Source organism: Lepidochelys olivacea (genome assembly GCF_965140295.1).
Source record: "Lepidochelys olivacea isolate rLepOli2 genome assembly, chromosome: 23".
In the NCBI taxonomy this organism is placed as follows: Eukaryota; Metazoa; Chordata; order Testudines; family Cheloniidae; genus Lepidochelys; species Lepidochelys olivacea.
Window position 1 is genome coordinate 11,389,417 of NC_140433.1, and position 16,394 is coordinate 11,405,810.

A 16,394-nucleotide genomic window follows, 5' to 3' on the forward strand; every position below is an offset into this window, starting at 1 on the left:
AGATCCGAAGCGGGGGAGCTCACACCCGGCACTTGCCAGCCAACTGCACCACCGATTAACTATCTGTGGGAAAATCGAGCAGCAAGAAGCAAAGGAGATGAGCCAGAACCCCCTCCATACATTTCTTCATGTGAAAGGCCAAATTTGGGCACCTCCAGGGATGATGAAGGGGCGCCACAAGGATTGATTGCCCCAGGGGAGCAAGAACAACGTTTGGCTCCAATCAAAATGCATCTAAGGAGGTTCAGAAATGTTAATGTGGAAGGCGAGCGAGCGAGGGGACTCAGGACAGAAACCACTGAGATCTACCGTCCCTTTACCCCACAGGAAAAACAGGCACTGCTGTCCGATTTACCTGAACTCAAGCGTGATAACAAAAACACTGGGACAAGCTGGATGGCCTAACTGATATACACGGCCTCCATAGGAGGGATGTTCACATCCTGGTCAAGTGCAAGTACCCCAGGGATGTGTGGGACAACTTAGACAATAAATGGAAGATGGGGCACTGGGCGGAAGATTATAACCCTAACCCCACAGGAGGGCATCAGGCTGAAGAGCCAGCAGGCACTGTAATCGAATTCAGGAAGGCACTGTCTGCTGATCTAGGAGCCCAGACCACCAACTGGGGGGCTCTGCAATCAGTGGTTCAGCAGAAGGGGGAGTCTGCCATGTCCTGTGCTGAAAAGAAGTGGAATGCATTCCGGGCTTATTCAGACGTGGAGACTATAACAACCCGAGACCATGATGTGTTCCTCCAAATCGTAAAGGAAGGGCTGCCTGTGGACCACCAAGCAGTCCTGGCATTAGGCATCTCAGTGGGAGAGACATACTCAGCAGTAATGAAGTGGGCCACAGAAGGCCAGTGGCCAAACAAACAGAATAAAACTGATACAACTAGTACCACAAAACCGGAAAAGGTTAAACAAACCCAGGAGTTGCTCAAACTCCTGGCTAGCAAATAGGTATCAGTGGCCTCCGCGGCTGGAACCGAAGGCGACCCCAGGGTGCTTCTTAACGCACGAGTGGGGGGCCGGCCGAGCAGTATGTTAATAGACCCAGGAGCCTTGGTATCGATAACCAGCCAAGATCTCCCCCTCACCCGTCGAACCATATGGATTGAAGGGGTGGGAGGGGGAAGATTAAAAGCAACCCTAAGACAGCCAATAGAAATAGAATTTGAAGATATGGTTACAGTCAGTCAAATCTGGGTTTGCCTCGAGCACGGAGATACAATTTGCGGCAAAGATCTCCTTAAAAAGCTTTGGGGGGTAATCAACCCCAGAGCCAGCTGCATTGAATGGACAGGAGGGTCCAAGCAGGAAAGACCGTCTCAAAATATAGCCATGATTGCCAGTAGCAAGGCAATAATACCGGGGGGGGGGGGGGAGACCAGTGGAAACACTGTGCTCCCTTCACTCACGGGGGAAGAATCGTGTGTGTGTGTGTGTGTTTCGCACCTGGAATATCACTGTAATCCAAAAGTCAGAGTCTGGCGCCCATGATCCCCAGACAAGGAATGGAGGGAGGGAGGCGCCTTAGATTGAGATTCCCAAAAGCCCCCAAACTAGGTGGCTCCTTGTTTAAATGAGCCAATGGGAGAAGCCAAGGAGAGCGATGTGCGCTGAGCCCTGCCCTCTCCAAGAGACAGGTGACTAAGTACAGAGCCGATTTGCGGTCAGGATTTATCGGTGACTCATGGGGATAAATTTTAGACAGTAGATTTCCCCTTTTTATGCTTAGAAATTTTGTATGTTGTGAAGGCTAATTGTTTAAAAAAATCCCCCTGATGTAATCATGAGGAATAATAAATATATATTTTGTTTTGTTTCATTTCAAATTGAAACATTTCTTAACAACCAGAACATCTTTAAAAAATCAAACATTTGGATTTCTCTCTCTCCCACTTTCTCTCTCTTTTCTCCTTTTTTGCCACTGAGTGCAATAGATTGACTGAGTGAGGTCTGGGGTTTGTTTGCTTGTTTATTTTTTTTCCCATGGGTTTTTTTTTTTTCTGCACTCCGTAACTTTGCGAAACTTATCCAATTTTGGAAAAGTTAGAAAGAACAAAAAGCAAAGAAATGTAACAATGTAAAAAGGAGAAAACTGACAGAAAGTGGGAGAAAAGCAAAACTCAAAATAAAGGAAAAAGCAAAAAATGAATGATTGAAACACAATGTTCTATACAAATTGAACAAATTAATTTTCTTTCATTCTGATTTTTTGCCATGAAAAAATCAAAACAGTTCAAATGAAATGTATTTGGGGAGTCTGACCAGCTCTGATCTTCAGTCTCTTTTAAAGCTTTCTTATATACACTTTATAATCCAACTGACCCCAAATAACTAGTAAGGGTTTGGTTTTTTTGTTTGTTTTCCCAATTTCTTCCCCCTTTTAACTGCAAAGACAACTGCCAAAATTACCAGCAGAGCAATGCTGTTAATCCTGTGAAATATGCATTTCCTCCTCTGAAGCACCTCCAGTGAAACACAAGGCAGTGATTGTCCTCCTCTATTCGACACTGGTGAGGCCTCATCTGGAGTACTGTGTCCAGTTTTGGGCCCCACACTACAAGAAGGATGTGGAAAAATTGGAAACAGTCAAGCGGAGGGCAACAAAAATGTTTAGGGGACTGGAACACATGACTTATGAGGAGAGGCTGAGGGAACTGGGGATGTTTAGTCTACGGAAGAGAAGAATGAGGGGGGATTTGATAGCTGCTTTCAACTACCTGAAAGGGGGTTCCAAAGAGGATGGCTCTAGACTGTTCTCAATGGTAGCAGATGACAGAACGAGGAGTAATGGTCTCAAGTTGCAGTGGGGGAGGTTTAGGTTGGATATTAGGAAAAACTTTTTCACTAGGAGGGTGGTGAAACACTGGAATGCGTTACCTAGGAAGGTGGTAGAATCTCCTTCCTTAGAAGTTTTTAAGGTCAGGCTTGACAAAGCCCTGGCTGGGATGATTTAATTGGGGATTGGTCCTGCTTTGAGCAGGGGATTGGACTAGATAACCTCCTGAGGTCCCTTCCAACCCTGATATTCTATGATTCTATGATTCAAGAAGAAAAATTCACAAGCACCATTTTATTCCTTTCTCTTCTTTTCACCAACTGCCTGCCCATCCCATGCACATGCAGTAGCCTAGTATATTTTACACCAAGATATACTTTCCAATGTGATAATCTATTGTTAAGAATGAAAGTCCTTTTGTATTTGAGAGCTCTAAAGACACGTCTAGTTCTGCCATCCCCACAGATCCCTCAGAGCAGATTCCTGCCTTAAAGGTCCAATAGCAAAAGGAGAGTGGTTTTGGTTACAACTTTCCTCTTTTGAAAAAAATAAAATGAAATAGTGAAGTGCCTACCTCTCCTTAGCATTACAACTCTAAATCAAACATTATGTGACAAGGAGATTAGCATCTATTATTCTCATCTACACACTCAGCATGATCCAATTAATACAGATAAATGTTAGTCCAAACTCTGTATTTGCACAAAACTTCTTCTGATTATATGCCACTGTTTTCTGAATGATTTGCAATTTTTTTCATCGCTTCAGTTATGAAAACATCCCTGCAGTGCATCTAAACTTTAATTTCAGTCATTCCAATTGTTCCAGAAACAAGAAGTAACTTTTATAAATCCCAAATCTAGAGAAAATATAAAATACATATTTTAAAGATGACTTATCTGGATTATAAATTACATTCACACACAGCAGATTTGTGTACTCACCTCAGAACTCTCTCAGCAGACACAAAAAAGCCCGCCAAAATCCGTTGGACTATAAAAAGCAGGTGTGGGCAAAGGGCAAATGTCTGAACAAGCACCCAGGAAATGTGTGAAGGAGGAGACTGAAGGTGAATGAAAGAAAATGCCATCAGTGTGTGTGAGTGTTTGTGTGTGTGTGTAGATTGCACCCTACCCCATCCTGGTTCCCAGAATCCACAGATCCCCAGGATTTGTACACAGGTGTACATGACTACCCAATGTGCAGGGCAATGATGAATTGTCTTAATGCACAATCTCCCCCATAAGGATAAGGATGAGTGAGCCCTCAGAAGTGGTTAAGCCTTGGCTCTGCAACCATGGAAATGTCCCGACATCTAGGGGGTCCTCCCACAGATCTCAGGGCAGCTGTTGGAGTGGCAGTAGTCCCTCACACTCTTGCCTCAGGGCTTCCAGTGTCCTTATTCCCCTTATCTCAGGGGGCAGCCAGAGTTATGCCTCCCTCCCAGCTGCCTGGTATGATAGCCTGGGCCCTCCCGCTCCAGCAGGCTCCAACCCAGGGCTCTAGGAGTGGAAATGACATCAAGGAGTGCCCTGAGGCTGCTTCCCTGAACCACTTCCCACCTCTTTCTTTCCAAGTCCAGGGTGCAGTCAAAGTGTCACTAACTATCGAGCAAAAGATGGAGCGAAGGGTTCCCTAATCCTTAAAGACAAACTAGTCCCTCAGCAGGGACTCCCGCTATACCCTTACTCAGGTAAGGGTACATGCACATCTGCAAATTCCTACATTTCAAGGCCAGAAGGGACTACTGAGGTCATCTACTCTGATCTGCATGAAAGCCCAAACGATCTCTCGCAGCAATTTTTGCATCAAGCTGATAAGTTCTGGTTGAGCTGTAGCATCTCTTTGAGAAAGATGTCCAGGCTCATTTTAGTGATGGAAAATTCAACACATTCCTCGGTAATTTGTTCCAAGTGTTAACTACCCTCACTGTTAAAAACATGCACCGGATTTCTGTTCCAGTGGTTCCCAACTGTGGTCCACCGCTTGTTCAGGGAAAGCCCCTGGCGGGCCGGGCCGGTTTGTTTACCTGTCGCGTCCGCAGGTTCGGCCAATCGCGGCTCCCACTAGCCATGGTTCGCCGCTCCAGGCCAATGGGGGCTGCGGGAAGCGGCACGGGCCAAGGGATGTGCTGGCCACCCTTCCCGCAGCCCCCATTGGCCTGGAGCAGCGAACTGTGGCCAGTGGGAGCCGCGATTGGCCGAACCTACAGACGTGGCAGGTAAACAAACCAGGCCGGCGTGCCAGGGGCTTCCCCTGAACAAGCGGTGGACCACAGTTGAGAACCACTGTTCTATTCTGAATTTTTCCATCTTCAGATTCCAGGCTGTAGGTCTCATGATTTTTTAATCCTAAATTAAGGAGCCCTCTACTATCAGACATCTTTTTCTCGTGTAGATACTTGAAGACTGTGAGCAAGTCATATCTTCCCATCTATTGGCCTCTGTGCCAGTTAGCAGGTGGGACACTAGGATGTAGAGAATGTTTTATAATAACAATTCTGTAATTACTGCAGCTAATATAGACACTGGTGTGCTGCCTAGTAAATAGGGTTTTATGCAAGAAGCACCCATGTTCTGTGACCTAACAGCTTGTCATTTGATTTCTAGGATAAATTTAACATGTACATTTTGAGTTGGATTTTTTTCTGGCTCATGCATCAGCAAGAGGATTATTACCTGAATTTTGAGTGAAAACATTTGTTGCCAAAGATTCATGAAACAGCAAGCGCCCAGCTTGACTTTCAGAGTTCATGCTGAGTTTGCAGAGCACCTGGTTACTTGTAGACAGAACACTTTTTCACCAGTCATTGAGAGATACTAAATATGGAGTCTGACCCTTTTTAAAGAGTCATTTCTCAGAGTTTGAACCTGTCTTTCATTCAAGGGCTTTATAATAGGACTTGACAATGAATAAGGGTTGCAGAATCAGATAATATCTTGGCATTAAATTCTATTATGGGGAGGAGGCTGTATAGGTAAAGAAGGCTATGTATTGCTGGACATCATCTTTAGTTGACCACTTAATGGCCAATGCTGCAAGATACTGTGATTCTTGATTCTCATCAATTATACAGCAGAATCGGACTCCCAAAGAGGGCAAGTAGTCATAGAATCATCGAATATCAGGGTTGGAAGGGACCTCAGGAGGGCATCTAGTCCAACCCCCTGCTCAAAGCAGGACCAATCCCCAATTAAATCATCCCAGCCAGGGCTTTGTCAAGCCTGACCTTAAAAACCTCAAAGGAAGGAGATTCCACCACCTCCCTAGGTAACGCATTCCAGTGCGTCACCACCCTTCTGGTGAAAAAGTTTTTCCTAATATCCCACCTAAACCTCCCCCACCTGTAGTCCCCTGTTGTTCAGATTTTGCTTATCTTTTATTACGTTCAGAATGGTCAGCAACAGCATGACAGTTGGGAATATTTCAAGCAAGTATACTAAAGCCCTAGATTTATATAAAATCCCAGTATAAGTGAGACATCCTGGTGGACATTGCATTTATTCCCCTAAGTACCCAACTGTCCAGCATAACAATGGGCCATTTAGGAAAACAGCTGTCAGAAATAAGTTATTAAGAAATGAAACACTGATTCATTTTAAGGTTATTTTTTATTTTATCAGTTTGTTTCTTCAAGAGAAAAAATGTCAAATTTCACAACATGTAAAATAACTCATTTCTTCTCAGCAGTGGGTGAATCATAGAATCATAGAATCATAGAATATCAGGGTTGGAAGGGACCCCAGAAGGTCATCTAGTCCAACCCGCTGCTCGAAGCAGGACCAATTCCCAGTTAAATCATCCCAGCCAGGGCTTTGTCAAGCCTGACCTTAAAAACCTCTAAGGAAGGAGATTCTACCAACTCCCTAGGTAACGCATTCCAGTGTTTCACCACCCTCTTAGTGAAAAAGTTTTTCCTAATATCCAATCTAAACCTCCCCCACTGCAACTTGAGACCATTACTCCTCGTTCTGTCATCTGCTACCATTGAGAACAGTCTAGAGCCATCCTCTTTGGAACCCCCTTTCAGGTAGTTGAAAGCAGTTATCAAATCCCCCCTCATTCTTCTCTTCTGCAGGCTAAACAATCCCAGCTCCCTCAGCCTCTCCTCATAACTCATGTGTTCCAGTCCCCTAATCATTTTTGTTGCCCTTCGCTGGACTCTCTCCAATTTATCCACATCCTTCTTGTAGTGTGGGGCCCAAAACTGGACACAGTACTCCAGATGAGGCCTCACCAATGTCGAATAGAGGGGAACGATCACGTCCCTCGATCTGCTCGCTATGCCCCTACTTATACATCCCAAAATGCCATTGGCCTTCTTGGCAACAAGGGCACACTGCTGACTCATATCCAGCTTCTCGTCCACTGTCACCCCTAGGTCCTTTTCCGCAGAACTGCTGCCTAGCCATTCGGTCCCTAGTCTGTAGCTGTGCATTGGGTTCTTCCGTCCTAAGTGCAGGACCCTGCACTTATCCTTATTGAACCTCATCAGATTTCTTTTGGCCCAATCCTCCAATTTGTCTACGTCCTTCTGTATCCTATCCCTCCCCTCCAGCGTATCTACCACTCCTCCCAGTTTAGTATCATCCGCAAATTTGCTGAGAGTGCAATCCACACCATCCTCCAGATCATTTATGAAGATATTGAACAAAACCAGCCCCAGAACCGACCCTTGGGGCACTCCACTCGATACCGGCTGCCAACTAGACATGGAGCCATTGATCACTACCCGTTGAGCCCGACAATCTAGCCAGCTTTCTACCCACCTTATAGTGCATTCATCCAGCCCATACTTCCTTAACTTGCTGACAAGAATACTGTGGGAGACCATGTCAAAAGCTTTGCTAAAGTCAAGAAACAATACATCCACTGCTTTCCCTTCATCCACAGAACCAGTAATCTCATCATAAAAGGCAATTAGATTAGTCAGGCATGACCTTCCCTTGGTGAATCCATGCTGGCTGTTCCTGATCACTTTCCTCTCATGCAAGTGCTTCAGGATTGATTCTTTGAGGACCTGCTCCATGATTTTTCCAGGGACTGAGGTGAGGCTGACTGGCCTGTAGTTCCCAGGATCCTCCTTCTTCCCTTTTTTAAAGATTGGCACTACATTAGCCTTTTTCCAGTCATCCGGGACTTCCCCTGTTCGCCATGAGTTTTCAAAGATAATGGCCAATGGCTCTGCAATCACAACCGCCAATTCCTTCAGCACTCTCGGATGCAACTCGTCCGGCCCCAAGGACTTGTGCACGTCCAGCTTTTCTAAATAGTCCCTAACCACCTCTATCTCCACAGAGGGCTGGCCATCTCTTCCCCATTTTGTGATGCCCAGCGCAGCAGTCTGGGAGCTGACCTTGTTAGTGAAAACAGAGGCAAAAAAAGCATTGAGTACATTAGCTCTTTCCACATCCTCTGTCACTAGGTTGCCTCCCTCATTCAGTAAGGGGCCCACACTTTCCTTGGCTTTCTTCTTGTTGCCAACATACCTGAAGAAACCCTTCTTGTTACTCTTAACATCTCTGGCTAGCTGCAGCTCCAGGTGCGATTTGGCCCTCCTGATATCATTCCTACATGCCCGAGCAATATTTTTATACTCTTCCCTGGTCATATGTCCAACCTTCCACTTTTTGTAAGCTTCTTTTTTATGTTTAAGATCCGCTAGGATTTCACCATTAAGCCAAGCTGGTCGCCTGCCATATTTACTGCATCCTCTTCATCAGAATTTTTGGTACTTGTGTCTCTATCAAACAGAATTTATCCCTATATAACCCCTCCAGGATGCACATGCTCCCTGGTAGAGCTTCCAATACAGCAACCAACCTTGTTTAAAATCACTCCAATTAAATGGACTAAACTGTTTCAGCTATAGTTACATTTGGTTCTTTCTAGTATTTTCTTTTAACACACTTTGTTGGGAAAGGATTGGTATCAGATGGAAATCTTTATTTTAAGGCACAGAAAGGAAAGAGCAGTCATGATGTTGGATTGCACTTGGATTTATAATAAGAAGTAGTGGTAGACCTTAGCTTGACATATGTTTTGGCCAAATCAGGCCATGATGATTCACTCTCTGTCCTTTCTTTCTTGCTCTCTCTCTCTGTACAAATTGCAAGGCCAAAGTGCTAATTATCACAGGCTGTTACTAGACAGAGTCTGTGCTAAGGAGCGATAAGAACTTTGAGAAAACAATGCTGCTCTTCGAAGCAGCCCACTGATTCTCTCACCCGTTGCGTGTTTTATGATGTTTATTTAGATTTCTGTATAACAAGAGAGGGTGGGAGAATTGGATTGACTCTGTTACACCCTGAAAGTCATGAAATTGTTAAGTAAAAGAATAGGTATATAAATGAAATGTAAGAACGATGAGTGCATGTGAGTGAGTGTTTGAAATAGGTAATTAATTGGTTAGTCGATGGTGCCAGCCTAAGAATTACGACTCCAGTATCAATGGGCCGAAGAAAGTGCAGAGTGGAGATAACTGGACGACCCCCAGAGGGCAAACCAGAATCTACCCAATTGCAGCAAACTTGGGAGGACAGAAGAACTGAAAAACAGCCATCATGGATGTGCCATCTGCTGATTGAGCTGATTAATGGTCATACATCAGCATGATGAAGCAGCCTCCATAGACTTGTATTAGACCAAAGACCTATAAGAACAGAACCGAGGGACTGAGTTCTTCAAGTCTGGTTCTGCGACCACCCTCCAAGAGCATCAGATGCGCATCTGACAAAGACTCGGTTCCACCCTCGTGCCCAGGTCACCTGGCCAGTGACTTGTCACGAGCAACCTTTAGGCTGGTAACTATAACAACTTTGCAGAACTTCTTTGAATGTGTTTGTGTGAATGAATAGTGATAGTGATTGCATTCGCTGATTTTCTGTTGTATTTACAATAAACGCGGCATTTTGCCTTATCCCTTGTATAAGATCCTATTGGTATTATTTTATTAGTGTAACAATGAAAGCTGAGCTTTTGATGGGGATCCTATGGAAATTTGGCACCCAATTCAATGTGATTTGGGTGCCTAAATCCCTTAAGTCCCTTTGGAAACCCCAGTCTAATGCATTCCTCCCCACATGCAAATACAGGTCTAGATGCTGAGCTCTATTTTGCTGCTAGGCAAGGCGGGGAGGTTAGGGTCTCTTCTTTCCCACCAAGTCTTGATTGTGCAATGCATGCAACACGTATAGACAGGGGAAATGCAGGGCTGCAAAATTCCAGAGGGAATGCTGGGAGAAGGGCTGACCAAAATTTGTCCATCAAAACTCTTTTTTATTAAAAATAAAGTTTTTGAAAAAACAAAACATTTCATGGAAAAGCTCTGCTTTCCTAGAAAATTTCTGATTTTTCACCAGAATGCTGAAAATATGAAAACTGAACATTTTCATCAAAATGCCAACGATTTCCCAGTTTGCGGCCAAAACTATTCAGCCAGCAGCAGCTTTTGGATGAAATATTCATTTTTCAGAATTTTGATATTTTGGTCAAAAAATCACCAGTTTTCTGCTAAAAAAATTACCAGAAATTATATGCGTTTTTTTCCATCTTCACAGTCATTTTCTGCTGAAGGGGGCACATTGCCTCCTAGGACTCCCTGGTGCTCAGGGATCTAGCACTCCAAACTACACTCTTACAGGGGGTGCAGCCTATTCCCCTCTCAATGTCTGGCCCGCTGGGTTAAAAAGGGCCAGAACCATGGCAGGGGTAGAACCACTGCTGTGACAATAGTGCTCAGTTTTGAACGTCTGCAGTAGTGCTGAGCAAATTATGCACAGAAGATAACATATTTGTATCTTTTTCTATTGGTGAATTATCTGTGAGCATTTCTCAGTTTTCAGAAATGTACTCACTATTCAGAGTTATTTTCCAAATAATGGCAACAAAACAATTCTTGGCTGTGAGCTATTCAGTGTGAGTAACTGACATTTGATATTTGGGCTGCCCTGGTTAGAATTGTTTGGACGGATAAGCATTCTGTCTTGATGGGGTCCCGGGTTCAGCAAACCATCCCTATTCTACAAAGCACTAGGGTTCACTAAAGTCTAAGGAACTTAAGTATAGTCTTAAATTTTGCTGAAGAGGGATGGCCTTTGCTGCATTGTGTCCTAGATGATCATATCATTTGACATCAGGTTTCTGGTGTGAATATTTGCATTTACTCATTCAAAATTTGCTTTCCACCAATATTCTGTCATCTTTGCTTACACTTTATCATTTCCACTAACATTGCTGATAGTAAATTAGTTCACTGGATACCTAATGAAAGTGAACACAAAATGGACAAAAGCACAACCCTCCTTTATTCATTTTTTTATTCAAGTCAATATTTACTGAAAAATTATTGGTCCATTTGACCAGTCGTAGTTTCTACTCAGGTCATTTCACTGGCAATTTGCCTGGGTCAGGTGTTTTGAAGTATCTGTTTCAGCCTTTGGGCCATCTTCAAAAATGTCAAAATTGTACCATTCCCCCTTTCTCTCCCTCTCTTTCTCTCAGATTCTATATTAACTAATTAAACCCTTTCCTTTCTTCTATATTGGTTCAGGTTTCCTGGCTCCCCTTGTCTCCTCTCTCCTCAGAAGGAGTAAATTTAAAATTCCCATAACTATTAGATCCAGTGTTTGATTTCAGAGAGAGGTTAAGGGGCTCATATTATTGTTGACTCATATTTAGTTTGTGATCCGTTCTAACTCCCAGATCCCTTTCTCCAGTTCTCCTTCCTAGCCAGTCCTTTCCCATTTTGTGTGTGATTGCTGATTGCTCCTTTGTAAGTGGAGTACTTTGCATTTGTCCTTCTTGAATTTCATCCTCGTTATTTCAGACCATTCCTCAAGTTTGTCCAGATCATTTTGAATTTGCATCCTATCCTCCAAAGCCCTTACAACCCCTCCCAGCTTGATATTGTCTGCAAAATGTATAATTTTACTCTCCATGCCGTTATCTAAATCACTGATGAAGATGTTGAACAGAACCGGACCCAGAACTGATCCCTGTGGGACCCCACTCTTTATGCCCTTCCAGCAGGACTGTGAACCACTGATAACTACTCTCTGAGTAGGCTTTTCCAACCAGTTGTGAGTACACCTTATACTAGACTCATCTAGGCTGCTGTTTATGAAAAGGCCATGTGAGATGATATCAAAAGCCTTACTAAAGTTGAGATGTATTGAGATATAGCAAGTGTGATGGGGCAAGGCCAGATGGCTATAGAAAAGTAGTGGGAGATAGATATATTAGCTCCAGGCTAAACAAATCTCTGGTACCAGGATAAGTTAAATGGCAGCTGCTCCAGGTCAATTAAGACACCTGGGGCCAATTAAGAACTTTCCAGAAGGCAGGGAGAGTGCTAGGTTGATTGGGACACCTGAAGCCAATCAGGGGCTGGCTGAAACTAGTGAAAAGCCTCCCAGTCAGTCAGGTGGGTGTGCATGTCAGGAGCTGTGGGAGGAAGTTGTGTTGTTGGAGAGACTGAGCAGTGCACACCATATCAGGCACAAGGAAGGGGGCCCTGAAGTAAGGGTGAAGTAGAGTTTGAGGAAGTGAGGGCTGCTGTGGGGGAAGTAGCCCTGGGAATTGTACATGTCATGTTTCTAAAAGGTCAGCCTCCATAGCTGATACTATTAGGGTCCCTGGACTGGAACCAGGAGTAGAGGGAGGGCCTGGGCTCCCACCCCTTTGCCCCCGATTAATCACTGAGACTGGGAGACAACAGAGACTGTGCAAGGGAGGACAGCTTCTCCTCACCTCATGATGAAAATGGCTCAGTAGACTGTGACCCTTGTCTCTAGAAAGAGAAGGGTTATGTGGAGGGTCACATCTAGCCTCTGAGGCTAGCGAAATCTGCCAGGAAACGCGGGACCCACGGAGGCAGGGACAGAGCTTTTTCACACGAGAGATAGTCAAGATAGCTGCTATGGCAGGGCGGCTTGTACCAACCTGGGAAGCAACTGGTGCCTGCCACTGGACATGAGGTTCTGATCCTGTCTGGCAATCCCTCTGTCCTTTGGCAATCGTATCAAGTCCCTACTTGTGACCCACCTGGTCACTGTGCTGCCAACTAAGAAGAGTGAAGCAACTTGCAGCATTTCCCATTGCGTTGTTTATTGGCTGACTGAAGGGTTGACGAAGATAAAAGCATCCCAAGTCCTGGAATGTCTGCAGACAATGGATCTGTATGACCTGACGCTCCCCCGTGCCCTCACCCCATCTCCCCTCTGCCATCCACTCCACTTCTGAGACACATCGCCTGGATCAGCCCCCAGGTCCTCTCGCCTCGGGCACAGCCCAGCAGCAGTGGCTCCTGGGAGAGCTTGCAGTGAGCTGCTATGAACTCAACTACCCATAGTGGAAATTTCTTCCTGAGATTAAGATCACAGAGTCAGAGCGATGTAGGGCTGGATGGGCCCTCGAGAAGTCATCAAGTCCAGCCCCCGGTGCTGAGGCAGCACCAAGTCAACCTAGACCCATCCTGACAGGTGTTTGTCCAACCTGCTCTTCAGAAACACCAATGATGGGAACGCCACAAGCTCTCCTGGAAGCCTATTCCAGAGCTTAACTACCCCTATAGCTAGAAAGTTTTTCCTACTATCGAACCTAAATCTCCCTTGCCGCAGCTCATGTCCATTATTGCTTGTCCTACCTGCAGTGGACATGGAGAACAACTGATCACAAGTCCTCTTGAAACAGGCCTTAATAGACTGTTTACACCCTGAAGCATGGGAGTTTCTAGCTGCTTCCCAGAAGTTTGGGTATTATTCCACTTTACTATGGTCACCGGTTCTCATTATCCTGCTAAGATCTTAGCTCCTTGGTAATATCCAGTGGCAAGGAGTTCCACCAGCTAGGATCACCTGGGTATCAATTCCCTGCTGTTGCAGGAGCCTCAGGCATTGGTGCATCTCAGACCCTCCTATTCTCTGCCTGTGGCACACAATAGTTTGCTCTCCGGAGGGCTGTAATACTTTGGTCTGTTCTGGTTGCTGAGGTGGTGCTTAGTGGCCTGTGAGATGCAGGAGGTCAGATTAGATGATCTTGGGGTCCCATCTGGCCTTAAATTCTATGGCCAGGTGTACACTGCAAAGTTTTGCTGGCATAGCAATCAGAGGTATGAAAAAAGAAAAACACTCCACAGCCGACATAGCTGAGCACCCCATGTAGACACAGCTATATTGAACACTGTCAGCTTAGCCAAGGTTGTTCAAGGATGTGGCATTCCTATACTGAAAGAAAAACCTCCTTCAGTTAGCATATGCTGCATCTACACTAGGGTACTCTGCTGATAACCCTAACCCTAGCCCTATACGGGGATAGCTGTATCTGCAGAGCCCACGTAGTGTAGACTAGCCCTATGACTCTACACTGCAAAGGAAATCTCGTGAAGCTGACTTTCAGAGCCCAGGTTAATTGACTAGGGCTCATGGGTCTCAGGCTGCAGGGCTAAAAATAGCAGCCTAGACGTCCCCGCTCAGGCTGGAGCCCGGCCTCTGAAACCCGGCAAAAGGGGAAGGACTCAAGTCTGGACTGCAGCCGGAATGGGAAAGTCTAGACTGCTGTTTTTAGCCCCACAGCCCGAGACCCAGAAGCCCAAGTCAATTGATCCACACTCTGAGACTCAGCACAGGTGTGTGTGAGGGGGGTGTCTTTGCAGTGTAGACGTATCCTGTGGCTTTAATTGTATCTTGCATTAAAAAAAATCAAAATGAAAAATTCTGTTTCTTCAGTTCAGAACAACTTTTCATCTCAAAATGTAGGTAATGCAGTATTATAGTAATTAGGGCTGTGAAGCGATTAAAAAAATTAATTGTGATTCATCACACAGTTAAACAATAATAGAATACCATTTATTTAAATATTTTCAGATGTTTTCTACATTTTCAAAATGTATTGAGTTCAATTACAACACAGAATACAAAGTGTACAGTGCTCGCTTTATATTTATTTTTATTACAAGTATTTGCACTGTATAAAACAAAAGAAATAGTATTTTTCAATTCACCTAATACAAGTACTGTAGTGCAATCTCTTTATCATTAAAGCTGAACTTACAAATGTAGAATTATGTACCAAAAAAACATTCAAAAGTAAAACAATGTAAAATTTTAGAGCCTGCAAGTCCACCCAGTCCTACTTCTTGTTCAGCCAATTGCTCAGACAAACAAGTTTCTTTACATTTGCAGGAGATAATGCTGCCCGCTTCTGGTTTACAATGTCATCTGCAAGTGAGAACAGGTGTTCTCATGGCACTGTTGTAGCCGGCATCACAAGATATTTACATGGCAGATGTGCTAAATATTCATATGTCCCTTCATGCTTCAACCATGAATCCAGGGGACATGCGTCCATGCTGATGACGGGTTCTGCTCGATAACGATCCAAAGCAGAGCAGCCCAACGCATGTTCATTTTCATCTTCTGAGTCAGATGCCACCAGCAGAAGGTTGATTTTCATTTTTGGTGGTTCGGGTTCTGTAGTTTCCACATCAGAGTGTTGCTCTTTTAAGATTTCTGAAAGCATGCTCCACAACCCATCCTGATCAGATTTTGGGAGGCACTTCAGCTTCTTAAACCTTGAGTTGAGTGCTGTAGCTACCTTTAGAAATCTCACATTGGTACCTTCTTTGCGTTTTGTCAAATCTGCAGTGAAAGTGTTCTTAAAACAAATAGCATGTGCTGAGTCTTCATCCAAGATTGCTATAACATGAAATGTATGGCAGAATGCGGGTAAAACGGAACAGGGGACATACAATTCTCCCCCAAGGAGTTCAGTCACAAATTTAATTAATGCATTGTTTTTTTAATGAGCATCATCAGCATGGAAGCATGTCCTCTGGAATGGTGGGCGAAGCATGAAGGGGCATACAAATTTTAGCATATCTGCCACGTAAATACCTTGAAATGCTGGCTACAAAAGTGCCATGCGAATGCCTGTTCTCACTTTTGGGTGACATTGTAAATAAGAAGCCGGCAGCATTATCTCCTGTAAACATAAACACACCTGTTTGTCTGAGCGATTGGCTGAACAAGAAGTAGGACTGAGTGGACTTGTAAGCTCTGAAGTTTTACATTGTTTTGTTTCTGAGTGCAGTTATGTCACAAAAAAAATCTGCATTTGTAAGCTGCACTTTCACAACAAAGAGATTGCATTATGGTACTCGTCTGAGGTGAATTGAAAAATACTATTTCTTTAATCATTTTTACAGTGCAAATATTTATAATCAAAATAATAGGCACTTTGATTTCAATTACAACATCGAATACAATATATATGAAAATGTAGAAAAATATCCAAAATATTTAATACATTTCAGTTGGTATTCAATTGTTTAACAGTGCAATTAAAACTGCGATTAATCGCGATTGATTTTTTTTAATTGCGATTAACTTTTTTGAGTTAATCACGTGAGTTAACTGCAATTAAGCGACAGCCCTGATACATGCACCTCATGCGCACACACGCACACACACCCCCATATCCATACACATTCACACACAGAGCACACAGAGCAGGGCCTAGCCCCTCCAGCAGGGGGTAGCAGGGACACACACACACACACACACACACTGAGATCAGGGCCCAGCCCCTCCAGCAGGGGGCAGCAA

At 44.3% G+C, this 16,394-nt stretch overlaps 1 pseudogene across 1 annotated transcript in view; it reads left to right on the plus strand.

The window, feature by feature from the left end:
* Window positions 1-16,394, plus strand: part of LOC311511978 (leukocyte immunoglobulin-like receptor subfamily A member 2) — an 873,498-nt pseudogene that overhangs the window by 117,275 nt on the left and 739,829 nt on the right. The gene's annotated exons all lie outside the window — the stretch shown is intronic.